The following is a 27,891-nucleotide window of genomic DNA, read 5'->3' as shown; positions in this document are numbered from 1 at the left end:
ACCGTGCTGGAAGCCGACGCGTGCTGTGATTCCTTTACGGAGCAGAAATGACAACCGAGGAGCCGAGAGATCATTTCAGCATTTCGCGTCTGAACGGAAAACACAAACGACCAACTCGGAATGACTTGCCTTTGACGCTTCTCAAAGCGTTCTTTGTGCATCGAACAGACCCACTCACCTCTTAGTGTGGCGGGATCTGCACAGTGCATGTCGCAGCGCTTCCTGCTTTCACTTCAATGTGCTTCCTGATGTCGAGTCGACTGCCGTGCGGAGGCTCTGAAAGCGAGAGCAATGAAAAGGTGCACGACGCTGTGAAAGAAAACAGAGAAGTGAAAGGCAGTCATTTCTCTAAGGAGGTGAAAGAAAAGCTACTCCCCGTCGGGGAATCGAACCCCGGTCTCCCGCGTGACAGGCGGGGATACTTGCCACTATACTAACGAGGAAGACATCGCTCTCTCCAACCCCCGGCATCGTGTCCCGACCCAGCATGCTGGAAGCCGACGCGTGCTGTGATCCCTTTACGGAGCAGAAATGACAACCGAGGAGCCGAGAGATCATGTCAGCATTTCGCGTCTGAACGGAAAACACAAACGACCAACTCGGAATGACTTGCCTTTGACGCTTTTCAAAGTGTTCTTTGTGCACGACGACTGCGCCGCCTAGCAGATACAAAGGGGTTGTACACCTTTGAACTAGCAAATGGAAGAGGGCTAAGCCCCCTCTCTTTTAGCCCAGGTTCGATCTGTCTCCCAGAATCACCAGGGCGCACACACACACACACCCGTGCCGTTGAAGTGCTCTGCTTCATTTCTAAGTGCAACTCAACATTCACTCCTACCCCGAGTGCAGAAAAGACAGCATCCACAGCAGCTCAGGTCTCTGCACAGGAGCTAAGCTGCCCTCATCTCCTCTGCTCTGCGGCTCCTGCGGAGTGGAGTCCTGCCTGGAGCCGTGTTTATTGACAGATAGGCTAGCGCTGTGATCGAACAGACCCACTGGACCCACCTCTTAGTGTGGCGGGATCTGCACAGTGCATGTCACAGTGCATCCTGCTTTCACTTCAAGGCGCGTCCTGACGCACCCCAGTCTCCCGCGTGACAGGTGGGGACAGGTGACAGGTCCTATACTAACGAGGAAGACATCGCTCTCTCCGACCCCCGGCATCGTGTCCCGACCCACCGTGCTGGAAGCCGACGCGTGCTGTGATTCCTTTACGGAGCAGAAATGACAACCGAGGAGCCGAGAGATCATTTCAGCATTTCGCGTCTGAACGGAAAACACAAACGACCAACTCGGAATGACTTGCCTTTGACGCTTCTCAAAGCGTTCTTTGTGCATCGAACAGACCCACTCACCTCTTAGTGTGGCGGGATCTGCACAGTGCATGTCGCAGCGCTTCCTGCTTTCACTTCAATGTGCTTCCTGATGTCGAGTCGACTGCCGTGCGGAGGCTCTGAAAGCGAGAGCAATGAAAAGGTGCACGACGCTGTGAAAGAAAACAGAGAAGTGAAAGGCAGTCATTTCTCTAAGGAGGTGAAAGAAAAGCTACTCCCCGTCGGGGAATCGAACCCCGGTCTCCCGCGTGACAGGCGGGGATACTTGCCACTATACTAACGAGGAAGACATCGCTCTCTCCAACCCCCGGCATCGTGTCCCGACCCAGCATGCTGGAAGCCGACGCGTGCTGTGATCCCTTTACGGAGCAGAAATGACAACCGAGGAGCCGAGAGATCATGTCAGCATTTCGCGTCTGAACAGAAAACACAAACGACCAACTCGGAATGACTTGCCTTTGACGCTTTTCAAAGTGTTCTTTGTGCACGACGACTGCGCCGCCTAGCAGATACAAAGGGGTTGTACAACTTTGAACTAGCAAATGGAAGAGGGCTAAGCCCCCTCTCTTTTAGCCCAGGTTCGATCTGTCTCCCAGAATCACCAGGGCGCACACACACACACACCCGTGCCGTTGAAGTGCTCTGCTTCATTTCTAAGTGCAACTCAACATTCACTCCTACCCCGAGTGCAGAAAAGACAGCATCCACAGCAACAACAGCTCAGGTCTCTGCACAGGAGCTAAGCTGCCCTCATCTCCTCTGCTCTGCGGCTCCTGCGGAGTGGAGTCCTGCCTGGAGCCGTGTTTGCAGGCGGCGGCTCCCCGCGCCCTGTCTGGGCGTCGTGTCCAAGAGCTCCTGGGAGGAAGAGCGAGCCCTCCCACTCGGGGGCTTTTCCACGGTCTGTGTGAGGAGGGGCGGGTGTGTCCAGTAGCTTATCGAGCGGAAGCCTGGGGCGGCGGAGAGCTGTGATCGTGCAGACCTTGAGGTGTCACCTCTTTGTCTGCTTTCCCGCCCCCCCTCCGCCCAAGCTCTGCTCCAAAGTAGCCCGGCAACCCCTCACACCTGCACGTGTCACAACCTAAGGTGCGGTCATGAGACACCCATGGGGTGTCGTTCTGTTCTTGCTAATTGTTTCCTGCCCGTCGCAGGCAGGAGTCCATGCGAGGAAGATGCGCTGGACAGAGCTCAGAGGGCGCAGCTGGGTGGCTTTCCTTCTGAGTGACGTTCCTGCAACACTCTCCCGCTACTCTTGGTGCGCTCATGCCACAACACAGGAAGGCTGGAGCAGGTGGCTGTGGGCTTTGCGCACTGCCGAAATAGCTCAGTTGGGAGAGCGTTAGACTGAAGATCTAAAGGTCCCTGGTTCGATCCCGGGTTTCGGCATTCTGTTTCATCGCGCCCTTTGTTCCTCTCTCCAGCGCCACCTGCCTAAAGTGACGCGTCCCTTTCTCAGCCCGAAACGCAAGCGAGACACCAGCAGCAGTCCCTACAGGTTTCCGTAGTGTAGCGGCTATCACGTTCGCCTAACACGCGAAAGGTCCCCGGTTCGAGACCGGGCGGAAACAGCCTCGTTTTGCACGCTCCTGTACTTCACAGAGGTCTTGAGCGACCGGTCATTTGTTCCCAATGTATTTCCGGTGCCTTCGTGCACTCTTGTACCAAACGCACGTTCCTTCTGTACGCGGAGCCGATCATTTGCAATTGGGCTGTGCCGACAGACCAGGTCGAGCTCTGTCGGCTCAAAAGCAGCGCAGGACCTGCAAGAACAACAGAAAGATTAGCATCCAGCGGGGGCCTCTTAGTGAGCCCAAGAGCTCATCAAGAATCGGCTCCAGCAACAGGGCTGGGCGCATTGTTCCATTCTCCGCCCACTCTCGGTGTAAACAAGTCCCTCCTGGTCTCTGCTTGAAATGCACTTTCCTGCGTTTGCTTTGGTGTAACTGGCTTCCCCTGCATGGGCGAATGTGAAGAAGATCCTTAGTAAGTCATTGAAGAAAACCGAGAAGAGGTCGGAGTGGCCTCTGTCGTTCATCAACGATCCAGTCAGGCAGTACTCCTCTGTAAAGCGCCGTTCGTTCACGTCGATTGGCTTTTTTTTGCCTTCATTCGTGCGAGTAGTAAAAGCAGACGCCCCTATTCTGCCGTGACCCGGATTCGAACCGGGGTTGTTGCGGCCACAACGCAAAGTACTGACCACTATACGATCACAGCGAGTTACCGAGACACACGCGGCAGGGCGGAAGGGCTGTGCTCTCTTCGTGTGACATAATTCGGAAAAGTCCTGACGTTGCATTTCAACTGAGCCCCAGTATACATCGACCCTTCGACACTCTGAGTGACAACTCTCTTGCGTGTTTTCTCATATTTATGTAGTTTGCTTGCTTGATGCCGGGAACAGCATGGTTGTTCGCTGCCATATAGTCTAGCGGTTAGGGTTCCTGGTTTTCACCCAGGCGGTTCGACTCGGTTTTGCCTCCTGCTTTCCAAAAGATCAGCACCGTGTACGAAAGAGCCGCATTAAAACTACTCGAACGTGCAAAACGTGCGAGAAGAGGGGGCGCTTGTTTCCAACCGAAACTTCTCGCGTGTGAGACGAGCTGATCATCGCTGTGGGAGGGTTACTCTGGTAGACAGGGCTGACCTTCGGCAATAGGATTTATAGTCTCCAAGATGATATTTGCACTTTCTGGAGAGGCGATTTTCTCCACTTCAGTAGCCCGATTTCGTCGATTGCGTGGAGAGGGCTGTAGAATGTGGCGCCGCCTTTCCTGCTCCGTCCATGACAGGCGTGCTGGTCTCTGGAGAGAGAGCACGGTCCATCAGCGCACTCCAATAAAGGCACTGGAAGCAGCTAAATCGCATTGGCGAAGCTCAGCGCTGGGCCGCTGGGCACGTCTTACCACCGTTTCCGTAGTGTAGTGGTTATCACGTTCGCCTCACACGCGAAAGGTCCCCGGTTCGAAACCGGGCGGAAACAGACATCTTTTGTCGCCAGGCACAAAAGGGGATTGGGGATTCGCCTAGCGCTGTGATCGAACAGACCCACTGGACCCACCTCTTAGTGTGGCGGGATCTGCACAGTGCATGTCACAGCGCATCCTGCTTTCACTTCAAGGCGCATCCTGATGCACCCCAGTCTCCCGCGTGACAGGTGGGGACAGGTGACAGGTCCTATACTAACGAGGAAGACATCGCTCTCTCCGTCCCCCGGCATCGTGTCCCGACCCACCGTGCTGGAAGCCGACGCGTGCTGTGATTCCTTTACGGAGCAGAAATGACAACCGAGGAGCCGAGAGATCATTTCAGCATTTCGCGTCTGAACGGAAAACACAAACGACCAACTCGGAATGACTTGCCTTTGACGCTTCTCAAAGCGTTCTTTGTGCATCGAACAGACCCACTCACCTCTTAGTGTGGCGGGATCTGCACAGTGCATGTCGCAGCGCTTCCTGCTTTCACTTCAATGTGCTTCCTGATGTCGAGTCGACTGCCGTGCGGAGGCTCTGAAAGCGAGAGCAATGAAAAGGTGCACGACGCTGTGAAAGAAAACAGAGAAGTGAAAGGCAGTCATTTCTCTAAGGAGGTGAAAGAAAAGCTACTCCCCGTCGGGGAATCGAACCCCGGTCTCCCGCGTGACAGGCGGGGATACTTGCCACTATACTAACGAGGAAGACATCGCTCTCTCCAACCCCCGGCATCGTGTCCCGACCCAGCATGCTGGAAGCCGACGCGTGCTGTGATCCCTTTACGGAGCAGAAATGACAACCGAGGAGCCGAGAGATCATGTCAGCATTTCGCGTCTGAACGGAAAACACAAACGACCAACTCGGAATGACTTGCCTTTGACGCTTTTCAAAGTGTTCTTTGTGCACGACGACTGCGCCGCCTAGCAGATACAAAGGGGTTGTACAACTTTGAACTAGCAAATGGAAGAGGGCTAAGCCCCCTCTCTTTTAGCCCAGGTTCGATCTGTCTCCCAGAATCACCAGGGCGCACACACACACACACCCGTGCCGTTGAAGTGCTCTGCTTCATTTCTAAGTGCAACTCAAGATTCACTCCTACCCCGAGTGCAGAAAAGACAGCATCCACAGCAACAACAGCTCAGGTCTCTGCACAGGAGCTAAGCTGCCCTCATCTCCTCTGCTCTGCGGCTCCTGCGGAGTGGAGTCCTGCCTGGAGCCGTGTTTGCAGGCGGCGGCTCCCCGCGCCCTGTCTGGGCGTCGTGTCCAAGAGCTCCTGGGAGGAAGAGCGAGCCCTCCCACTCGGGGGCTTTTCCACGGTCTGTGTGAGGAGGGGCGGGTGTGTCCAGTAGCTTATCGAGCGGAAGCCTGGGGCGGCGGAGAGCTGTGATCGTGCAGACCTTGAGGTGTCACCTCTTTGTCTGCTTTCCCGCCCCCCCTCCGCCCAAGCTCTGCTCCAAAGTAGCCCGGCAACCCCTCACACCTGCACGTGTCACAACCTAAGGTGCGGTCATGAGACACCCATGGGGTGTCGTTCTGTTCTTGCTAATTGTTTCCTGCCCGTCGCAGGCAGGAGTCCATGCGAGGAAGATGCGCTGGACAGAGCTCAGAGGGCGCAGCTGGGTGGCTTTCCTTCTGAGTGACGTTCCTGCAACACTCTCCCGCTACTCTTGGTGCGCTCATGCCACAACACAGGAAGGCTGGAGCAGGTGGCTGTGGGCTTTGCGCACTGCCGAAATAGCTCAGTTGGGAGAGCGTTAGACTGAAGATCTAAAGGTCCCTGGTTCGATCCCGGGTTTCGGCATTCTGTTTCATCGCGCCCTTTGTTCCTCTCTCCAGCGCCACCTGCCTAAAGTGACGCGTCCCTTTCTCAGCCCGAAACGCAAGCGAGACACCAGCAGCAGTCCCTACAGGTTTCCGTAGTGTAGCGGCTATCACGTTCGCCTAACACGCGAAAGGTCCCCGGTTCGAGACCGGGCGGAAACAGCCTCGTTTTGCACGCTCCTGTACTTCACAGAGGTCTTGAGCGACCGGTCATTTGTTCCCAATGTATTTCCGGTGCCTTCGTGCACTCTTGTACCAAACGCACGTTCCTTCTGTACGCGGAGCCGATCATTTGCAATTGGGCTGTGCCGACAGACCAGGTCGAGCTCTGTCGGCTCAAAAGCAGCGCAGGACCTGCAAGAACAACAGAAAGATTAGCATCCAGCGGGGGCCTCTTAGTGAGCCCAAGAGCTCATCAAGAATCGGCTCCAGCAACAGGGCTGGGCGCATTGTTCCATTCTCCGCCCACTCTCGGTGTAAACAAGTCCCTCCTGGTCTCTGCTTGAAATGCACTTTCCTGCGTTTGCTTTGGTGTAACTGGCTTCCCCTGCATGGGCGAATGTGAAGAAGATCCTTAGTAAGTCATTGAAGAAAACCGAGAAGAGGTCGGAGTGGCCTCTGTCGTTCATCAACGATCCAGTCAGGCAGTACTCCTCTGTAAAGCGCCGTTCGTTCACGTCGATTGGCTTTTTTTTGCCTTCATTCGTGCGAGTAGTAAAAGCAGACGCCCCTATTCTGCCGTGACCCGGATTCGAACCGGGGTTGTTGCGGCCACAACGCAAAGTACTGACCACTATACGATCACAGCGAGTTACCGAGACACACGCGGCAGGGCGGAAAGGGCTGTGCTCTCTTCGTGTGACATAATTCGGAAAAGTCCTGACGTTGCATTTCAACTGAGCCCCAGTATACATCGACCCTTCGACACTCTGAGTGACAACTCTCTTGCGTGTTTTCTCATATTTATGTAGTTTGCTTGCTTGATGCCGTGAACAGCATGGTTGTTCGCTGCCATATAGTCTAGCGGTTAGGGTTCCTGGTTTTCACCCAGGCGGTTCGACTCGGTTTTGCCTCCTGCTTTCCAAAAGATCAGCACCGTGTACGAAAGAGCCGCATTAAAACTACTCGAACGTGCAAAACGTGCGAGAAGAGGGGGCGCTTGTTTCCAACCGAAACTTCTCGCGTGTGAGACGAGCTGATCATCGCTGTGGGAGGGTTACTCTGGTAGACAGGGCTGACCTTCGGCAATAGGATTTATAGTCTCCAAGATGATATTTGCACTTTCTGGAGAGGCGATTTTCTCCACTTCAGTAGCCCGATTTCGTCGATTGCGTGGAGAGGGCTGTAGAATGTGGCGCCGCCTTTCCTGCTCCGTCCATGACAGGCGTGCTGGTCTCTGGAGAGAGAGCACGGTCCATCAGCGCACTCCAATAAAGGCACTGGAAGCAGCTGAATCGCATTGGCGAAGCTCAGCGCTGGGCCGCTGGGCACGTCTTACCACCGTTTCCGTAGTGTAGTGGTTATCACGTTTGCCTCACACGCGAAAGGTCCCCGGTTCGAAACGGTTCAGCATTTCACAGAAGAAACGTGCGTTTGGTACTGTTGTAACAGAAGGAATAAGGTTCTTGATCCCAAGATGAAGTAAAACAGATGAGTTTATTGCATGCAAGGAACAATAAAGCCGAAGTCTTGTTTCCCGCAAGAAACAACAAAACCGAAGTATTGTTCGATGTGCCGGTACAAACTTTTAGGTTATATAGTCCTTGCTTGCTGCTTCTGACGTCATTCAATGTTATGGTAAGGGGGGGGGGGTCATGGTATTTGGCCAGTTAAGAGGCCCTGGCCAAATGGTCAGTTTAAGATTATGCCCCCAGGGGGTTCCTTGTTCGCATCTGGAATCCTTATCAGTTAACCCCCTTTCCTGCCATAAACCCCTGTTGCTTAGAAGTCTAATTTTCAGGCAGAACTAACTTAAGTTAACCCTTTTTACATCTTATCTCTTACTTCATTCCCCCCTTATAAAATATGGCATACGTCAGGACTGCCTATTTTTACACATACAATGTCAGGGCAGATCTTTCCTTTTTAGATGTACAGGCATGCATTACCATGACATTGTGTGTTCCACAGTTACAACAATATGTTATTGATGTTTTTGTACAAGTGATAGTTACAATTATACATATAAAACAACCCTAATCCTACAAATACATAAAGTCCTACTCCAGGACCCAAACGCAAACCTCAGCCATGTGGAGATCTATCATCAGGATCTTGGAACAGCAATACTGACCCAACTCCGATTATAATTTTTTGGCTTATAGATATGCCAACACCCGGAATGTATTGATACCATATCCCCAGAAATGCTCCTCAGGCCTAACAAGCACACTGTTGGTCTTAGGAAACATCAGACACAGAAACGGTAACAACATCCTTCTTTCTGTTCACTCAGTCTCTGGTGCCGTGGGTCGGTGAAAGTGCGATACGCGGATCCAGCGATCTCATCCTGTCACTCAGATGGCACAGTCAGTAGTTGGTGGCACTTGATATGGTCCCTCCCAGCAGGATTGCAACGTCTGGCAGGGTATCTCTTCTTCACCTTCACCCACTCGCCAGGTATCCGGTCGTGTCTCCCCTCTACTGGAGGTCCCCAAGCGTCCGGCACCTGTTCACGAGCCCTGTGCACTGCTTCAGTTAACAAACCTACAATACTTTAATAGAGAGTTAGTTAATTCATCAGTGCGTTAGCCAAACTTGGCCTCCAGGGAGTTTCTTTGGCTGCCCGTGATGATCTCAAATGGGCTCAGTCTCACAGTTCTGTTTGCTCCAGCCCGCAAACCGCACAGGACTGCAGGTAGAGCATCTACCCACGGTGTTCCTTCAGTTGATATTTCCTTAGTTGGTCTTTCAGACTGTGGGTGATGGGGGCAATGTGACTTCTAACTTACCCCTAGTGAGGCAATTACAGCCTGGCACACCTTCCCAGTGTAGTATGCCCCTAGATCAGTATCCAAGGGGAAGGGCAGTCCGTACCACGGGATCATCTTTGTCATACACTTGGGTATGTGCCAGCCCACATCCCATCATTATACAACCCCACATTTTTACACATTTGTTCTAACCACTATTAAACATCTATTAAAGCCCTCAACCTGAATTCTCCCCTTTCCCCAATAGAGGTTTCACAGGGGTCTCAGACTCCCGCTCTCCCAGTGCCGCTCGTCTGGCATCTGCATCTGCATGGTTGTTACCTTGAGTTACTGGAATTCTTTATTTATTGTGTTATTTACACCTTACTCAAGCTGCTTCTGTCGGCAGCTGTAAAACTACAAATCAGTTCAGAGACAAGCCCAGTATTCTTAACTGGAGTCCCTGCCGTTGTGAGAGAATCCTATTTCTCCATAGCCATCCAGAATTGTGGCCTACATGCAACAAATACATACATTATATACATATACAGTAACCCTTTGTCCACACTTACATATAAAGGAATGGTTGATCCATCTGAGGAAACCCCAGTCTCAGCACCTGTAAGAGAGCTTGTTTCAAATTATTACAGGCGGCTTTTGCTGCTGGAACCAAGGCAATCTTGTCCTTGTACTGCACTCCCCCCTTAAGAAGATCTGTTAAAAGTTGTGCTCACCCCGTAAAAACATTGCACCCTGGCCCTGTTAAAATTCCACAATGCTCGACACAAAAGGGCCTTATTATAACTGCTTAATATTAGACACTCTAAAGCTGAAGCAACTCAGACTTGTGGGTTTCCTCGTCAGGGGAAGAACTCAGAATACCATCAACATACTGAGTGATCACAGTCAGTTGAAGCCACGTGATACCCTGTTCTGGATAGTCATTCTTTGTAATGCATAATATTCCAACCCAATAGATCTGGGATAAAACCACCCATTAAAATCTGGTACTCGGCAAGTAAAACTTGCTGCCCCAATACTCCTGTGGCTTCCTGCCGTCTCCCCATATACATTACTCTATAGCACACTGTTGAACAGAGGAGTGAAACAAGCATGACAGTAGTGCTCCAGTATCCCCTAACAGAGAAACCAACACTCCATTAACAATACATTTTTATCCACTGGACTGGGACAGACTTAGGGAGGCTACAAGGGATTTACAGGATCTAATCGTAAGGTAAACAGACCTTCTCACAAGACGTTATTCTCCCCAGTCTCGATTCTAAACCTACAGCGTTTCAGCATGTCTGGTTTCGAGACATTTGAAAAAATCCAAATTGTTTCCACTATTGCAACTAATTGTATAAAAATACAAAAACTGTTTATCTAACTACTTTTACGTCCACCTGTACTGTACTTATACGTTTCAGACGCTCTTATATTTTCCAATCTCCTTACAGATGCAGCCATTCAAAGTGCGCGGTACAGACACGTACCGGAGGTAATTGGCTACGGCTTCGTGCATTGTGACGCGCGATGACGCAAAATACCGCGGTATGTGATTGGTTGACCGACAGGGGCACTCGTGGTCCGTTGGTCTGTCGTAGAAAGACTTACTGTAAACGTCTTTACTGTGCCCGTTGTAGATATTGAATTTTACCACTGAAGGGAAATCTTAGTAGCTGAGCATAAAAAGAATAGGAGCATACTGTAACGCGTGTGAAGGCCATAAACGATATTAATTTTGGAACATAAACATACAGTATATAGCTGGTCTTGGTACTTTAAAGAAAAAAATACACACCAGTATTCCATTTCTCCCTAAACATTGTAAGCTTCGAAGTCTTTAACTAATGTGATACCGGAGTCAACAAGCATACTTTTAGAATTTGATTAAAAGGGAATATAATATGGAATCGCGTATCTCAAGAATTTAATAACGGTATGATTATATCCATGTACTGCGACAGGGCTGTGTAGGGCTGTTTCGCCTGCCTGTTCATGCGAGCTGTCTTGTAGCCTACTGGTCTAGGTGTGTGACTACCAACTGGCAGGTTGTGTGTTCAAATCCAGCTGGTGCTGGACTTTTCATTTGTATTTATTTATTTTTTAATCACGTAACATAAACATATTACCGTATGCAAACTGTACTGTATACAGTATGTATATGTATATTTAATGTCTTAACTGTGCCCGTTTAAGTATTGAATATTCATATCTAATTTTACCACTGAAGGGAAATCTTAGTAGCTGAGCATGAAAAGAATAGGAGCATACTGTAACGCGTGTGAAGGCCATAAACTATATTAATTTTGGAACATAAACATACAGTATATGGCTGGTCTAGGTACTTTAAAGAAAAAAATACACACCAGTATTCCATTTCTCCCTAAACATTGTAAGCTTCGAAGTCTTTAACTAACGTGATACCGGAGTCAACAAGCATACTTTTAGAATTTGATTAAAAGGGAATATAATATGGAATCGCGTATCTCAAGAAATTAATAACGATATAATTAAATTCATGTTGCAAAAGAACTGCAACGGACATAAAAACTCCCTTGCTTTTAACAGAGCATTCCATAATTTCTAACTACGAAAATGCCAGGTGAAAGGATTTGTAAACATATTTTGTTAAAGCAAGTCAGTTTTTTCCGCAACACATAAAAGACATTTTTCCAAGAAAGTTTAGCCTTTGTCACTAATGAAACCACTAAATAAAGACATAAATATAGAAATCTTAAGATTTGTTTTATTTAATGTTGGTAGCAGGATGAACTGTCAGAGTGTATATTTTGTTGCAGAGTTGCTGCAAGATGTTAACAGTGAAAAAGGTATTTAGAAATTAGTTATTTCAAGATGAAAAAGAAAACATACACGAAACATGGTTTCATTATGACCAGAATCGGTCTTGAGATATTTTTAACTTGATTTACAGTATTTGAAAGGTATGTCTTAACACCGATACTACAGTGCTTAAGTACTGCTCACGTATATGTTTCTAGGTTTATATTATGCATTTTATACGGTCAAATTACTTTTGAGCAACTAATAAGAAACGCGAAACGGTATGTGTTTTAGTTTCGTTTTGTGCTGGGACCCGTGGATTGATTAGAGATATCAAGTACATACAAGTCATTTTTTAAATGTTGTAGTTCGTCTTGAAAAAATGTTACGAGTACATCATCTATCAACAATTACACAGGTTCTGTTTCCATATTGCGGATTTTGGTTACGTAATATTATTTTCTAGATTTCACGTTGTGAATATATGATTTGGGCAAACAGAGCCGCAAAGAAGTTAATTATTGGTTGTTGTTTTGTTTTTTGCAGTTTTATCTAGAACAAGCGATGCTTAAACCTTTGTCTGATTCTTGTGAAACTATCCACACGACAGTTACAGTACCTAGGAGTTGACTTCAGTGATGTCACTGATGGGATGTTTCTAAAAATCCATCCTCTGTAAAACGTCTTCTCTAGATTTCCTGCATATGTATTCGCTAATGAAGCTGTGTGTTCTGAGCCTGGATCTCTACATTTCTGTATGAACCAGCTTAGAGGGCTAAAGACAACTTGTGTTTAAATTGAGTGTAAGGCAATTTATGCTTCTAAAGTCATGGTCAGCATTTATTTTTGTACTGTGCTGTAAACTTGTTCCGTGCCAAGTCACATTATTTTATAGCGTTTTTATAGTGTTATCAAATCCGGTGGCGCTGTGTGTTAGTTTCCTGACTCCCATGTCACATGGTCTGTGATTGAAACCTGTAAAACTGGTTTAATTTGTCACAGCCAGCACTCTTCAGGTGTGAGGGTCTTCTGCTCAAAATGAAACGCTAAAATGTTTGTGTATATTCTAATGGTAGTGGGGGCAGGGTGTGTGGGAACAGGTTTGGTTGAAATTGCATTGGAGATCTATGTTCTTCACACCTGAAACATTTTCTCTGAAAGCATTTTCTTCGCAGTTTAACCGATCTTGTTACAGCATGTTACAGTTTACTATTATTAACCATATGAATTTTAAGTGCTTAATGTAAAATCTTGTAAAAATATATTTTCATTGTTCCAATATACATTAAGTCTGACTATCATATAATAAGTTAAATACAAAACTAAAGAAAAAATAGGGTTAAATATAATTCAAAATATTTTGCTAACAATGTTAACTGTTTATGAATAATAAAATGTATTAACTAAGGAGTAGGATGGCACAGTTGTTAGTATGTTTTTTGTTTTGTTTCTTTTTCATAAATACAACAGTAGTACTTGATGTCTCAGTGGCTTTCAAAATTAAATTATGCATGCAAACCTGTGAACTAGAAAGATAACTAAGATATCCATCCATTATATTCCATAATATCCATGAAATATATGGCGCTGAAATATGTGTGACGCAGTGGTGGCCTGACACGGTGAGGTGCCCTGGCAGCTGTATGATGCAGTGGTGGCTTGGCACGGTGAGGTGCGCTTGCAGCTATGTGACGCAGTGGTGGCCTGGCACGGTGAGGTGCGCTGGCACCTGTGTGATGCAGTGGTGGTCGGGTATGTAGAGGTGTTGTGCGAGGCATGCTTTTTGCACGCATGAAGTAAATCCCACGATCGCTTTTGAACTTGGACAAAGTACTTCCAAAGGAGCGCTATGCGCAAAGATTTAACAAGCTCAACCCCCGCCGACGATTTGGTGTGAAGAAGCAGAACATTCAAGTTTCACAGACAGAAGCAGCACGCCAGCACAGCCAACATTAAAACGGAGGGCACACTACGATTTGCATTGACACAAAAGTGATCTGGGCAGATATCGTTCCCTGCATAACGCAAAAAGTGCTTTTGGGTTGAGAGGACGCAAGAAGGTTTTTGTTTTGTGCCTTGATGTCAAGCTGAGAAAGTATCTTTAAACACTTTGCTTAGTTTCTCGAGAGACTGCCAAAAAGCAGTTCCCTCCCTTTCGTCTGAAGCCAGCTGAAAAGGGGTCTTGACAGAAGCACCTGGCAGCGGTGGGATTCAAACCCACGCCCTCGAAGAGACTGGAGCCTTAATCCAGCGCCTTAGACCGCTCGGCCACGCTACCCGCTGTGTGTTATCTCTTTGTCTCATTACTTGCCCGGAAGAAGCCGGGTGGGTTTTGCTCTTGTCGCCCGACTTAGTGGCGTTATGACCGTGGAACCGACTGCACCTGCTTTTTCTGAGATGCTTCCCCTCTCATGGCGAGATCTCGACTTCTTTAACACCTCTGGATAAAGATCTTCTGTGGAGCAGGTTTCAGACCTCTGCGTACAGCACCCTTGATGTCATTTTATTTTTACAGCAGCCGCATCCGGAAAGTTGTGTCTTTTACGTTTTATTTGAACAACAAAACTACATACAATACAAACAAGAGCACATATAACGTATCAAGAAAATCGTCAGGGGCAAATGCTATAATACAGTTACACTTTATGAAAAACGATTACACAAGGTAAATAAAGATAAGGTCCGCACAGCTTGTTCTTACATTTCGAAAGAGTCCGTAAATACCCCTTGACGTCTATTTTGAACTGTTCAAACGTAGGACTCTTCCCAGACCATTTCACTTTATACCACATTCCTAAACGAGGATGCTTCTCCTGTTTTAGAACTATTTTGGGCGGTATGGCTTATACAGCACACCCACAGTATTCTAATGGTGGACTGCAGATCTGTGCTATAGTTCAGTCGAATTCAAAGGATCCAGCAATCGTACTGGATTTGACTGGGATTCTGAAATGTCTCTTGCAAAAGTATTCGGGTTTGCTTGAACCTTTGATACAAAAAGTGATCTGATCTGAAACTACCCAGCTTACAATCTCTGAGGTAGTTGTCACTAAACTCGGACGTGATGTGGCACACATGTGCCGTGTGCCTTTACTTTTGTAAAAAACTGGTATCGGGAAAAGTTTCTTAATATTTCTTTTGATTAGCATGCAAGAAAATGTGATCATTACCTATGGAATTTCCCGCCAGCGTGGAGCTTGAATTCACAACCTTGAGACTCAGTGTTCAAGAGTCACAGAAGAGGTCAGCCTGGTCTTCAGTTTGCCAACGATAAGCTCCGGCAGTGCTCCTCTGTAAAGCAGATTGTTCGGATCGGTTATGTGGGACAGCACTTCGATACTAAGATCGTTTGCAGCACACGCATGGTTTCCCCCTTCACGCAAAAAACATAGACGAAGGAAACTCTCTTGTCTTGGGCTGCTGACTCCCGGATTTAAAGCGCTCTGGGTGCCAGCTATGTCTCTAACAAGCACACTATAAAGACAGGAATTACACTTTGCTCACGTCACGCATGGAATGGCGAGGCTAAGTGTTCCAATATTATCTAGTCTCACCTCATATGGTGCCGATTCCTGGTTTTCATTTAAGAAAGAGCACTGCAAACACCATAAACAGTGCAAAACGTGTGATGAAAGAAGTCTTTTCCCCCCTTTGTCTAAAGCAGAACACAGCGGAGTCATGCCGAGGGTTGTGAGATCTAGATTTCAGTGGAGCACTGTCGTCTACATCTTTAGCTACATGAGTTGGACATCCTCTTGTACAGTGAAAGCAGATTGAGATCCTCTGACATGAAAAGTGACAGATAAAAGCCATTTCTCATCCTTTCTCTTAGTGGTGGAACTATCGCATGTAAATGAGGCAACTTGCAAGGCGAGCAGGCTCGGTACACACCGAACGCAGATGTCTCAGAGCAGTTGAGACGTGTCCAAGTGGCTGTCAAAGGACAGCACTTTGCCGGCGCCGTGGCTTAGTTGGCTAAAGCGCCTGTCTAGTAAACAGGAGATCCTGGGTCCGATTCCCAGCGGTGCCTTTCTTCCTGTCTTACTGTACAGAATTTATCCTAATGGGCAAATCCCATGCCTTTTAATTCAGGTGCATGCAAGTGTTCGTTTCCTTTCTGGAACAACTTGTTTTGAAAGAAATCTATACAGCTTGCGAAAGATGAAACACAAATCTTGCTTATCAGTGAAGAAGAGGTACTCCCAGCAGGCCAGCTAATACCAGCAAAGTTTTTTTTTCACCCTAACCCAGAGAATGGAGAAAAGCGAGGTGCCTGTGGCTCTGCAGTGTAATCAGTTCGCGAGTTCGGTGGTTAGCTGAAAGAGTGGTAAATGGAGCTCGCCCCAGCCCGTCCTTATTCTTTTAAAGAGGATAAAAAATTAACTTCGCCGCCATTACTACCAGCTTTAAAAGACTGCCATGGGCACGGAAAAAAAACACACTACAGATGACTTTTCTGGAACCGAAGCAGAGATTCCTTTACGAACCAACTGATAAAGCTCAGCCAGTGAATACTGTTAACAGAATGTGAAAGCACGATCAACTTTGTAACTGCAACCACAGGAAAAACAGCAAGAAGCAGGCTCCATTCCCCATTTAAATCTGTCGTGCGAGGCATGCTTTTTGCACGCATGAAGTAAATCCCACGATTGCTTTTGAACTTGGACAAAGTACTTCCAAAGGAGCGCTATGCGCAAAGATTTAACAAGCTCAACCCCCGCCGACGATTTGGTGTGAAGAAGCAGAACATTCAAGTTTCACAGACAGAAGCAGCACGCCAGCACAGCCAAAATTAAAACGCAGGGCACACTACGATTTGCATTGACACAAAAGTGATCTGGGCAGACGTCGTTCCCTGCATAACACAAAAAGTGGCAAAGCGCTTTTGGGTTGAGAGGACGCAAGAAGGTTTTTGTTTTGTGCCTTGATGTCAAGCTGAGAAAGTATCTTTAAAGACTTTGCTTAGTTTCTCGAGAGACTGCCAAAAAGCAGTTCCCTTCGTCTGAAGCCAGCCGAAAGGGGGTCTCGACAGAAGCACCTGGCAGCAGTGGGATTTGAACCCACGCCCCCAAAGAGACTGGAACCTTAATCCAGCGCCTTAGACCGCTCGGCCACGCTACCCGCTGTGCACTGTCTCTTTGTCTCATTACTTGCCCGGAGGAAGCCGGGTGGGTTTTGCTCTTGTCGCCCGAATTAGTGGCGTTATGACCGTGGAACCGACTGCACCTGCTTTTTCTGAGATGCTTCCCCTCTCATGGCGAGATCTCGACTTCTTTAACACCTCTGGATAAAGATCTTCTGTGGAGCAGGTTTCAGACCTCTGCGTACAGCACCCTTGATGTCATTTTATTTTTACAGCAGCCGCATCCAGAAAGTTGTGTCAAGTTGTGCCAACGATAAGCTCTGGCAGTGCTCCTCTGTAAAGCAGATTGTTCGGATCGGTTATGTGGGACGGCACTTCGATACTAAGATCGTTTGCAGCACACGCATGGTTTCCTCCTTCACGCAAAAAACATAGACGAAGGAAACTCTCTTGTCTTGGGCTGCTGACTCCCGGATTTAAAGCGCTCTGGGTGCCAGCTATGTCTCTAACAAGCACACTATAAAGACAGGAATTACACTTTGCTCACGTCACGCATGGAATGGCGAGGCTACTTGTTCCAATATTATCTAGTCTCACCTCATATGGTGCCGATTCCTGGTTTTCATTTAAGAAAGAGCACTGCAAACACCGTAAACAGTGCAAAACGTGTGATGAAAGAAGTGTTTTCCCCCCTTTGTCTAAAGCAGAACACAGCGGAGTCATGCCGAGGGTTGTGAGATCAAGATTTCAGTGGAGCACTGTCGTCTACGTCTTTAGCTACATGAGTTGGACATCCTCTTGTACAGGGAAAGCAGATTGAGATCCTCTGACATGAAAAGTGACAGATAAAAGCCATTTCTCATCCTTTCTCTTAGTGGTGGAACTATCGCATTGTAGATTAAGCCGGCCCAGGGACGCCAAATATGTAATCATAGTGGCTCTCTGAAGGCACCAGTTCTGTAGGGTTTGGGCATTTACTGAGACAATTATTAATTGTAGCAGTAAATCACAAAGTTGATTCTTTTGGTGGCTTTAGAATCCAACCATGCGACATAACTCAAACAACGCGCACACACAGGTACTAACACACGAGGATACATTTATTAATATATAGAATATGCTTGTAAACCTAACAGATCGTATCGAGAGGGTTATCAGAATACAAAAGGTATATATTCAATCAGTTACAAAGTGTTACACATATCAAGAGGACATATGTTCAGTATATCATTCATTAAGACCGTTTCGTAAAGTGAACTTGGTTACAACTTCTACATTAGATACTCAAACAAGTACATAACTCTTAGGAATTAAATTGATATCAGCTGTAATGCATTGAAGTTGAATACTCATCCAATCTTTGGGGATTCAGATCTCCTGCGGGCACAAAGAAACAGTTGCAGGCTGTTGCTGTCCAATCCGCGCTCTCTGGCTCCGTGCCAGGCTGTGCTGTGCGGCTTGCGACGGTGCGCTGCTGATGCTCACTGACCGGCTAGTTAGTGTTGGCTTTAACTAGCAAAGTTTGTGCACAGGAGAAAAGATGACTGTGGGTCCCAGCAAGTCAGGAAGAGGACCGGTTCGTTCCTGATGAAGAGCTAGTTCTGAATAGTGATTCAGCTGTCCACAGTTCTGACCTGTTCACGAGGCCTGCTGCTGGTTACTCTCTGGCAACCTCCACTCTAGACTCTTAGAACAAAGGAAAGTTCTGGCGCTCGGACACACTGGCCGTTCCGTGGTTGTCCGGGCTGAGTCTCAGGATGGTCAGGAGGCGCGCTGCGAGAATGTCCTGCCCTTGGGAGCCTTCTGCTCCTGGGCCGTCCTGCCCTGGAATTCTCCTTTGAATTCCCTTTAGAATTGTTGAATCTGAATCTGAATCTGAATCTCGTTGAATCTGAATCTGAATCTGAATCTCTCAGGCTCTCTGTGTTGCCTGTTTTTACCTGGAGGAACTTCAGCTCATTGATTGGCTGAAAGTTCCATGGGCATCAGAGTCCCACGTGGGTTACTCGGCCCTACCGGTCCCTGATTGGTTGATCAAGGTGAGATATGAGTCACTTACTCCTGACACTTAGTAATGCAGTCCAGATGTCCAACTGGCACTCCCTAAACAGATAGGCGCCAATGGATGACCATTGATCATGATAGCCAGGCTTAGCTAAGTGCATCCCCCTGTGGGAGCTGTCCTTATCAAAAGAAAACATCTTGCATGAATGGTTTCTCTGTGGCTGCACCACAGAGATGAACAGAGAAATGGGGCCTCATTTGGGAAGCTCAGAAACACTTAATTCTGCCTTATTATTAAGCCTCGCCGCTACATATCCCCCCTTTTTGAAGGTCACGAGGTCCTGAGGCATTGTTGCCTTCAAAACAAAACAGAGTTAAGTGATGTCCCTTGCCATTAGAACATTAACCTTAAATGTCTACATTACTCCTCGAGAATTCATACCGGAACCAGCATTGGATACAAACAGGATGAATAACATCTGGAGTATGTATAAACACGGTAGGAGACATTATCTCAGTCTAGGAACTACACATCAGGAAGTTCACTGTCAGTCATGATCCACCTACTCGGCAGTAGTTTTACAACAACAACAGTTCCTGTTCCCAGCCCCCCGATAAACCACAACACCTGTGTTGGGTGTCTGCTAGGGTGGTTTGGAGGTTTGTTCCATTAAAGCAAACTAACTACCTGTACCTCTTCAGGGCTTACTGTTTCTTGGATTTCTATCCAATTCAATAGTGTGGCACCTGAAGGCATCTACGACCTCAAGTTTGGTCTTAAATTGTCTGGTTCCAGACCGTACAGTATTAAGTTCAAGAACACTGTGGCCTCCTCGGGAACTTGCAGGAAAACTGTTTGATTAAGTAGCTGCATTGTGGTAGCTGTATCATACCTGTCACAAGTCACAGTGTCTGTTAAATGTGGTGTGCTGACCAGCCATTTACTTCCCACCTGCTCTTCATGGGGTTCATTAACCTCCCTCTGCCCATTAGTAGCTTCACACCCTTCATTGGTGAATCGTTTAGACACAGCCAATGGATAGCTTTGGTAGCCATACCCATCTCAAGATTTGGAACCAAATTCAATCTTGGTTTGCCTTCTGGGTGAGCTATGAGCGATGGGGTTAATGCCACATACTCCTCTACTGAGAAGAGTGGAATCAAGTGGGTTGGGAATTGTGCCATGTCTAGACTGGCTATAGTGGCACTAAGCTCCCTTAACAGGTCTTGTGTCAACATTCTGGCCTGTTGCACACAAGCATAAACCCACTGTATAACACCAACAATCATGTCCACTGGTTGGGGAATAAGGTTTAACCCTGTTGCATAGGAAGTTGCCTGTAGGGTTTTCCCTAAGCTTTCCAACTTTTGCTGCTGTTGATACAGTCTGTCACTACCCTCTGGCATCTCTGACACCTGCCTTCTTGGGGCAGTCAGGGTGAGAGTGCCAGTAGCACACAAACCTACCAGAAATAGCAAATGCACAACAGTGGTGGCAGCAATCAGTCCTCCCAAAAGTCTTTTCGGGTGGCTGATCCCAGTCATCTCCTTCTGAGTGACTGTTGCCTTTCTAAGCTGGCGCAGCATGTACATGGTGTCTTTCTCAGTATGCCCTGTGGCATCTTGGGCACCAACATCCTGGAAATCTGGGGAGATCTGACGCAGCGGCTGATGCTGCTCCTCCGTTTCCAGGGCATCTGCTTTTTGGATTTGTTCATGCCTGTGCTCTAGGAACCCTGCAGGGGGCGGTGCAGCGGTGGAGCCTGCCTGACCCTTGGCTGAGTGGTCATCTGGAGCACCTGAGTGATCTGGGATTGTTATCCCATTCTCACTGTTCAGGTCCACCCTGCACACTTCCTGATTGAGGAATCCCTCTATCGGCATGTTTACAATCGTTCGCTGGGGGTAGGTGTAGGACACCTGCTCGCTCCCCCCTTCCCTCGCTAGGGGTTCAGGGAGCTGCCCCAGCACTGGGATAGCTAGTTCACTGTCTTTGAACTCACTATCACTCACCAGGCCCATGTCAGTGCAGGCGGGGATTCTGACACCTCTCTTTGCGATGTCCTGCACTGGCAGGCGGGTGACTTTACCATCCAGCTCCAGTCTGGCTGAACCACTGTTGGTCAGACTCAGACTGACAGACTGAGCTGGTGGCTGTAAGAAAACCGGCTCGGCTTTCATTCCCTGTCCCTTCTGGGGGACTGGGTGTGTTGGCAACCCTGACGTTGAGGCAGGAACAATCAGGTCAGTCTCACTCACTACCTGGTAGTTGTGAGAAATAATGTTACCTGACTGCAGGTTCCCTGGGTCAAAGCAGAGGGAATCGGCATCTGGGATCAGGTGTGTCCACAGCGCAGTAGTCTCAGCGTCGAGCTGGACCTCCTGTCTAACCTGTGAATGTTGCACCAGGGGCACCTGGCGGTGGCCCTGTGACAGCTGCTCAAGCAGATCCTCACTAATAGAGGACCTCTCAGGGCTAAGGGTGAGGGCTACATCACCAACCTGCTCTCCTGCCATCTGGATCCCTTCCACCACTGCGGGGTGGTGGTCCTGACCCCTCTTGGGTGCTAGGGTGTACAGGGAAAGCTCCTTTTCATCGCCAGGTGGGGAGATCTGCTCCTCTTTAGGGATGTAAAAGGGGTGTGCTTTACCTGGTGGATCAGGCGGCTGCTCGGAGCAGCGCTCCTGTGGCAGGGAGGCTGTTGGGACCTCAGCCTAGACACGACTTCCCTGTATATCTGGGGAACAAGGAAATATTTTTATTTCTTGTCCAGAGGGAACAGAAGGAATTTCCGCATAGGCTTCTGTGTTCGGTGGGCACTGTGTGAGCACAGTCTGCCTCTTGGCCCCCCTTTCCTTCTGTACAGAAGGCTTAGGAGCCTTGACCTGTTTCCACACCTTGCCTTTCTGGTGATTCACCAAAGGTTCCTCTCCAAGTCGCATGCCCTTTCCTTTTTCTACCCGTTTGAGCTTGCCGTGTGACATCAAACACCTCTCAACCTCAGTGTCAATCAGTGTCTCACTGGGTAAGACATCTCCCATGGCAGCCTTGAAGTAAAAGCTTCTTGCTTTTCCTCTGCGTTTTACTGCCTGCTCTGTGACTTCAGGGGTGGAGTCAGCACTCACTTGGGAGTGGCTGAATTCATCCAGGCAGGAACCCTTCCGCTCAATCAGATAGACTGAGGGAGGGAGAGGGGGCGGGTCTCCACCTCCTCCAGTGGAGAGTATCAGCTCATTCACGCTTCTGGCAGCCTTGGGGAGCGGTTGTCCCTGTCCTAATAAAGCTTGTTCAAGCCTGGCCAGGCGGGCGGCTACTGAATCCTTTTGTTCAGCTTTTTCTAGCCCTTTCCCTCCCCCGGCGTTCTCATGGCACTTAGGACGCTGGGTGCGGTCCTGTGTGAGTGCTTTGGAACGGGGCTTAGCCAGCTCAGGAGCCTGTGCTCCTTCGAGCAGGGGGGAATTAACCCTGCTGGCTCTGACGGCGAACACAGTCGCTTTAGCAGCTTTTTGCTCAGAGCGACTTTGGACATCATACTCCCAGGCTTTCTGCACGAATCTCTTAATATCAGTCATTTTCATGGTCTGTGCATCTGTATGCATTAAGATCATCTTTCTGACTGACGGGTGGAGATTCGCAATGAATAAACCCTTGAAATGTGTGTTCTCTTCGCAACCCTCATCATTTCGCCCTGCAAAATAAGTTCGTCTAAGTCTCTCGTAATATTCGCGAGGGGACTCTGCTCTCTCGTGCTTAATGTTAAGAGCGGCGGCTATCGCAGCGGTCGGGTCAATAAACGCACTGTATTCTTCGATCAGTGCTTGACAAAGCTGCTCAAAATCATTACAGACTTCTTTCATCTGCTTAGCCATCCACTCATGTACAGCTCTGCTGGTAGTTTTTCTAACCAGAAACACTTTCTCCTGTTCTGTGGCGTTTGGCAGGTACTGCAGGTTATACCTGAGGTCTTGAATATAACTCTCGATATTACTCTCTGACACTGCGGGGTCAAATCTCTCTATGTCCTTCGCTAGCTCTCTCAGAGAATGGAGATTTATTCTCCTAGCTCCGCTGACGGAGATATGGAAGAGATCGTGGTCAGACCTGTCGCTGCTAGAGAGAGTGCTTAATAGCAACTCGAATTCAGACCTTTTAGCAACCATCGTTAAACTTAAAGAGTATTACTTATAAGTACGAAATCACAGTTTTACCACAGAAAACCACAAGATCAAGTATGCAATCAACCCGGTAGATCGCAAAAGATCACAAAACAATCAAGCACTGCTTAAAGAGCAAGGGGAACTTTTTTTTTCCTTTCGGCTTTCAGCACACACTGTATTGTCGTGTATGAAACCTGCGGCGTTTTATATTGAATTATTCCGCTTGGTTGACTCATTTCAGTCTTGCCACGCCCGTGCCAGGGACGCCAAATAATGTAGGGAAAACCGGTTCAGGGACGCCAAATAATGTAGTGATTCATAGTGGCTCTCTGAAGGCACCAGTTCTGTAGGGTTTGGGCATTTACTGAGACAATTATTAATTGTAGCAGTAAATCACAAAGTTGATTCTTTTGATGGCTTTAGAATCCAACCATGCGACATAACTCAAACAACGCGCACACACAGGTACTAATACACGAGGATACATTTATTAATACATAGAATATGCATATAAACCTAACAGATCTTATCGAGAGGGTTATCAGAATACAAAAGATATATATTCAATCAGTTACAAAGTGTTACACATATCAAGAGGACATACGTTCAGTATATCATTCATTTAGACCGTTTCGTAAAGTGAACTTGGTTACAACTTCTACATTAGATACTCAAACAAGTACATAACTCTTAGGAATTAAATTGATATCAGCTGTAATGCATTGAAGTTGAATACTCATCCAATCTTTGGGGATTCAGATCTCCTGCGGGCACAAAGAAACAGTTGCAGGCTGTTGCCGTCCAATCCGCGCTCTCTGGCTCGGTGCCAGGCTGTGCTGTGCGGCTTGCGACGGTGCGCTGCTGATGTTCACTGTTGGCTTTAACTAGCAAAGTTTGTGCACAGGAGAAAAGATGACTGTGGGTCCCAGCAAGTCAGGAAGACGACCGGTTCGTTCCTGATGAAGAGCTAGTTCTGAATAGTAATTCAGCTGTCCACAGTTCCGACCTGTTCACGAGGCCTGCTGCTGGTTACTCTCTGGCAACCTCCACTCTAGACTCTAAGAACAAAGGAAAGTTCTGGCACTCGGACACACTGGCCTTTCCGTGGTTGTCCGGGCTGAGTCTCAGGATGGTCAGGAGGCGCGCTGCGAGAATGTCCTGCCCTTGGGAGCCTTCTGCTCCTGGGCCGTCCTGCCCTGGAGTTCTCCTTTGAATTCCCTTTAGAATTGTTGAATCTGAATCTTGTCTGAATCTGAATCTGAATCTCCCAGGCTCTCTGTGTTGCCTGTTTTTACCTGGGGGAACTTTAGCTCGTTGATTGGCTGAAAGTTCCATGGGCATCAGAGTCCCACGTGGGTTACTCGGCCCTGCCAGTCCCTGATTGGTTGATCAAGGTGAGATATGAGTCACTTAGTTCTGACACTTAGTAATGCAGTCCAGATGTCCAACTCGCACTCCCTAGACAGATAGGCGCCAATGGATAACCATTGATCATGATAGCCAGGCTTAGCTAAGTGCATCCCCCTTTGGGAGCTGTCCTTATCAAAAGAAAACATCTTGCATGAATAGTTTCTCTGTGGCTGCACCACAGAGATGAACAGAGAAATGGGGCCTCATTTGGGAAGCTCAGAAACACTTAATTCTGCATTATTATTAAGCCTCGCCGCTACAGATGGATATCTTAGTTATCTTTCTAGTTCACAGGTTTGCATGCATAATTTAATTTTGAAAGTCACTGAGACATCAGGTACTACTGTTGTATTTATGAAAAAGAAACAAAACAAAAAACATACTAACAACTGTGTCATCCTACTCCTTAGTTAATACATTTTGTTATTCATAAACAGTTAACATTGTTAGCAAAATATTTTGAATTATATTTAACCCTATTTTTTCTTTAGTTTTGTATTTAACTTATTATATGATAGTCAGACTTAATGTATATTTGAACAATGAAAATATATTTTTACAAGATGCGGGGGAAAGTGCAACGGCTTATTACAGTGCTAAATTTAATATTATTGATTGCTAATAGTTTATGCTAACACCTAACTTTCTTAATTAGATGTATTTAAAACAGTGAACTAAGTGTAACATACTATTCAGAAATACAATCGAAAATAGTTTTGTGGTGTTTGTATGGATGAAACGTTTCTAAAATGAATAACGTAACAAAATTAAAGACAATTAAAATCTGTAATCTTTCCACTTGTAATGTCATTGTTTTGTCAATGTCAATGGTTTGTTTTAATTAGCTAGTATTAGTTAGTAGTTAGTAGTTTTAATTTAATTAGTATTGCAATTCGCACTGATTCCCTTGCGAAGATATGGACTTAAGAATATTCGTGCCTGGTCAAAAAATGGCATTAAGCACTTAAAATTAATGTGGTTAATAATAGTAAACTGTAACATGCTGTAAGAAGATCGGTTAAACTGCGAAGAAAATGCTTTAAGAGAAAATGTTTCAGGTGTGAAGAACATAGATCTCCAAAGCAATTTCAACCAAACCTGTTCCCACACACCCTGCCCCCACTACCATTAGAATATACACAAAGCACTGAAATCTTTCGAGCTAATGATCAGGTGACCCGAGAGAGAGCGAGAGAAACACCAAGGGGTGCGGAACCAGGGACTATTTACATGGAAAACAGGCGATCTCCCCAGACTGTCCGCCCGTTTCACTGTTACCTGGATACCTCTTTATTTAGAACTCACTAACACTGATTTTTAGTTTAGAAGGATTCAAGTAGGGTTTTAGATGAAAGGCAGCGACCTTAATCAAGCCCAAATCACAATTGAACCCATTCAGAGCCTACATTACATTTTAGCGTTTCATTCTGAGCAGAAGACCCTCACACCTGAAGAAGGCTTGCGTTTTCTCTCTTCTCTTTTAAGCATGTGTACAATGTGTAATACAATTACAATGTGTAATTACAATGCTGTAATACAATTTGAATCGTATGAGGGTGGGGGGGGGGGGGGCGAGGTGTCTTTTGCTGGAAATCTCGCCTGCTTCTACTTTACGAGTACAACCCCCTCTCTGCCGGAGTGCTGGCTGTGATGAATTAAACCGGTTTCACAGGTTTCAATCACAGACCATGTGACATGGGAGTCAGGAAACTAACACACAGCGCCACCGGATTTGATAACGCTATAAAAACGCTATAAAATAATGTAACTTGGCACAGAACAAGTTTACAGCACAGTACAAAAATAAATGCTGACCATGACTTTAGAAGCATAAATTGCCTTACACTCAATTTAAACACAAGCTGTCTTTAGCCCTCTAAGCTGGTTCATACAGAAATGTAGAGATCCAGGCTCAGAACACACAGCTTCATTAGCGAATACATATGCAGGACAACTACAGAAGACGTTTTACAGAGGATGGATTTTTAGAAACATCCCATCAGTGACATCACTGAAGTCAACTCCTAGGTACTGTAACTGTCGTGTGGATAGTTTCACAAGAATCAGACAAAGGTTTAAGCATCGCTTGTTCTAGATAAAACTGCAAAAAAAAAACAACAACCCATAATGTACTTCTTTGCGGCTCTGTTTGCCAAATCATATATTCACAACGTGAAATTTAGAAAATAATATTACGTAACCAAAATCCGCAATATGGAAACAGAACCTGTGTAATTGTTGATGCATGATGTACTCGTAACATTTTTACAAGACGAACTACAACAATTAAAAAATGACTTGTATGTACTTGATATCTCTAATCAATCCACGGCGACATTGTTAAAGCAGACATTGTTAAAGCAGAGTCCCAGTAAAACGAAACTAAAACGCCCTGGGCATACCGTTTCGCGCTTCTTATTAGTTGCTCAAAAGTAATTTGACCGTATGAAATGCATAATATAAACCTAGAAACATATACGTGAGCAGTATTTACGTACTGTAGTATCGGTGTTAAGACATACCTCTCAAATACTGAAAATCAAGTTAAAAATATCTCAAGACCGATTCTGGTCATAATGAAACCATGTTTCGTGTATGTTTTCTTTAAAGTACCGAGACCAGCCATATACTGTATGTTTATGTTCCAAAATTAATATCGTTTATGGCCTTCACACGCGTAGCAGTATGCTCCTATTCTTTTTATGCTCAGCTACTAAGAATTCCCTTCAGTGGTAAAATTTGATATGAATATTCAATACTTAAACGGGCACAGTTAAGACATTAAATATACATATACATACTGTATACAGTACAGTTTTCATACAGTAATAAGTTTATTTTCCTAAATCAATCTCTTTTATGAGCATGTGAAAGGCATGGTGAATCGATTCTCAAAAATTACTGTACTTTGCATGATTGGAAACAAATGCGTGATTGCGAAATGCTGTGGTGTTACTTTTACAAAGACGGTCAATGAAAAAAAGAATGTTGACCAGGGCAATACTTTGAGTTTACACTTACAGCTTGTCCAAGGTCATTCATTATTAATACTATTAGTAATATCTTCGTTAAAGACTTTGATGGCCACAGCTCAAACATGAGAGGTTGAGCTTTATTAGCTCCACCTTGCCGAAATTCCGGATACTATTATTTTGCTTGTCATATTATAGGAGAATTTACGGTAACTAGCGGTATTTACCGGTAACTCGCGGTAGACTGCGTACAGCGTACCGGAAAATAATGCGGTATCGCCCACGCATTTTGAATGGCTGCATCTGTATGTCCCCCAGCTCTGAGCCCATTGGGCCTGCTGGTGTGACCAGAGCTGCAGCGTCGCCATGCTGGTGGGGGTCAGTTCGGCTTTTCTGTTGGAATGAACAGGGGGGTTACATGATGGTGCTGTCTGTGGTCTGGCT

At 46.7% G+C, this 27,891-nt stretch overlaps 11 non-coding genes across 11 annotated transcripts; 6 read left to right on the top strand and 5 right to left on the bottom strand.

Moving 5' to 3' along the window:
- Nucleotides 1–371: 371 nt before the first annotated feature.
- Nucleotides 372–443, bottom strand: trnad-guc (transfer RNA aspartic acid (anticodon GUC)). Its single transcript has one exon. It is a non-coding gene; the product is annotated as a tRNA-Asp (tRNA).
- A 1,105-nt stretch (nucleotides 444–1,548) lies between these two features.
- Nucleotides 1,549–1,620, bottom strand: trnad-guc (transfer RNA aspartic acid (anticodon GUC)). The gene has a single exon. It is a non-coding gene; the product is annotated as a tRNA-Asp (tRNA).
- A 1,024-nt stretch (nucleotides 1,621–2,644) lies between these two features.
- trnaf-gaa (transfer RNA phenylalanine (anticodon GAA)) lies at nucleotides 2,645–2,717 on the top strand. The gene has a single exon. It is a non-coding gene; the product is annotated as a tRNA-Phe (tRNA).
- A 109-nt stretch (nucleotides 2,718–2,826) lies between these two features.
- trnav-aac (transfer RNA valine (anticodon AAC)) lies at nucleotides 2,827–2,899 on the top strand. Its single transcript has one exon. It is a non-coding gene; the product is annotated as a tRNA-Val (tRNA).
- Nucleotides 2,900–4,238: 1,339 nt separating this feature from the next.
- trnav-cac (transfer RNA valine (anticodon CAC)) lies at nucleotides 4,239–4,311 on the top strand. The gene has a single exon. It is a non-coding gene; the product is annotated as a tRNA-Val (tRNA).
- A 621-nt stretch (nucleotides 4,312–4,932) lies between these two features.
- Nucleotides 4,933–5,004, bottom strand: trnad-guc (transfer RNA aspartic acid (anticodon GUC)). Its single transcript has one exon. It is a non-coding gene; the product is annotated as a tRNA-Asp (tRNA).
- Nucleotides 5,005–6,028: 1,024 nt separating this feature from the next.
- On the top strand, nucleotides 6,029–6,101 carry trnaf-gaa (transfer RNA phenylalanine (anticodon GAA)). The gene has a single exon. It is a non-coding gene; the product is annotated as a tRNA-Phe (tRNA).
- Nucleotides 6,102–6,210: 109 nt separating this feature from the next.
- Nucleotides 6,211–6,283, top strand: trnav-aac (transfer RNA valine (anticodon AAC)). Its single transcript has one exon. It is a non-coding gene; the product is annotated as a tRNA-Val (tRNA).
- A 7,733-nt stretch (nucleotides 6,284–14,016) lies between these two features.
- trnal-aag (transfer RNA leucine (anticodon AAG)) lies at nucleotides 14,017–14,098 on the bottom strand. Its single transcript has one exon. It is a non-coding gene; the product is annotated as a tRNA-Leu (tRNA).
- Nucleotides 14,099–15,776: 1,678 nt separating this feature from the next.
- On the top strand, nucleotides 15,777–15,850 carry trnat-agu (transfer RNA threonine (anticodon AGU)). Its single transcript has one exon. It is a non-coding gene; the product is annotated as a tRNA-Thr (tRNA).
- Nucleotides 15,851–16,859: 1,009 nt separating this feature from the next.
- trnal-aag (transfer RNA leucine (anticodon AAG)) lies at nucleotides 16,860–16,941 on the bottom strand. Its single transcript has one exon. It is a non-coding gene; the product is annotated as a tRNA-Leu (tRNA).
- Between the last annotated feature and the right edge of the window lie 10,950 nt (nucleotides 16,942–27,891).

This window comes from Lepisosteus platostomus, assembly GCF_059453375.1.
Source record: "Lepisosteus platostomus isolate fLepPlt1 chromosome 5 unlocalized genomic scaffold, fLepPlt1.hap1 SUPER_5_unloc_3, whole genome shotgun sequence".
Taxonomy (NCBI): domain Eukaryota; kingdom Metazoa; phylum Chordata; class Actinopteri; order Semionotiformes; family Lepisosteidae; genus Lepisosteus; species Lepisosteus platostomus.
Note: the sequence above shows the minus strand (reverse complement) of the source record. Positions and strands in the feature narration are given on the sequence as shown.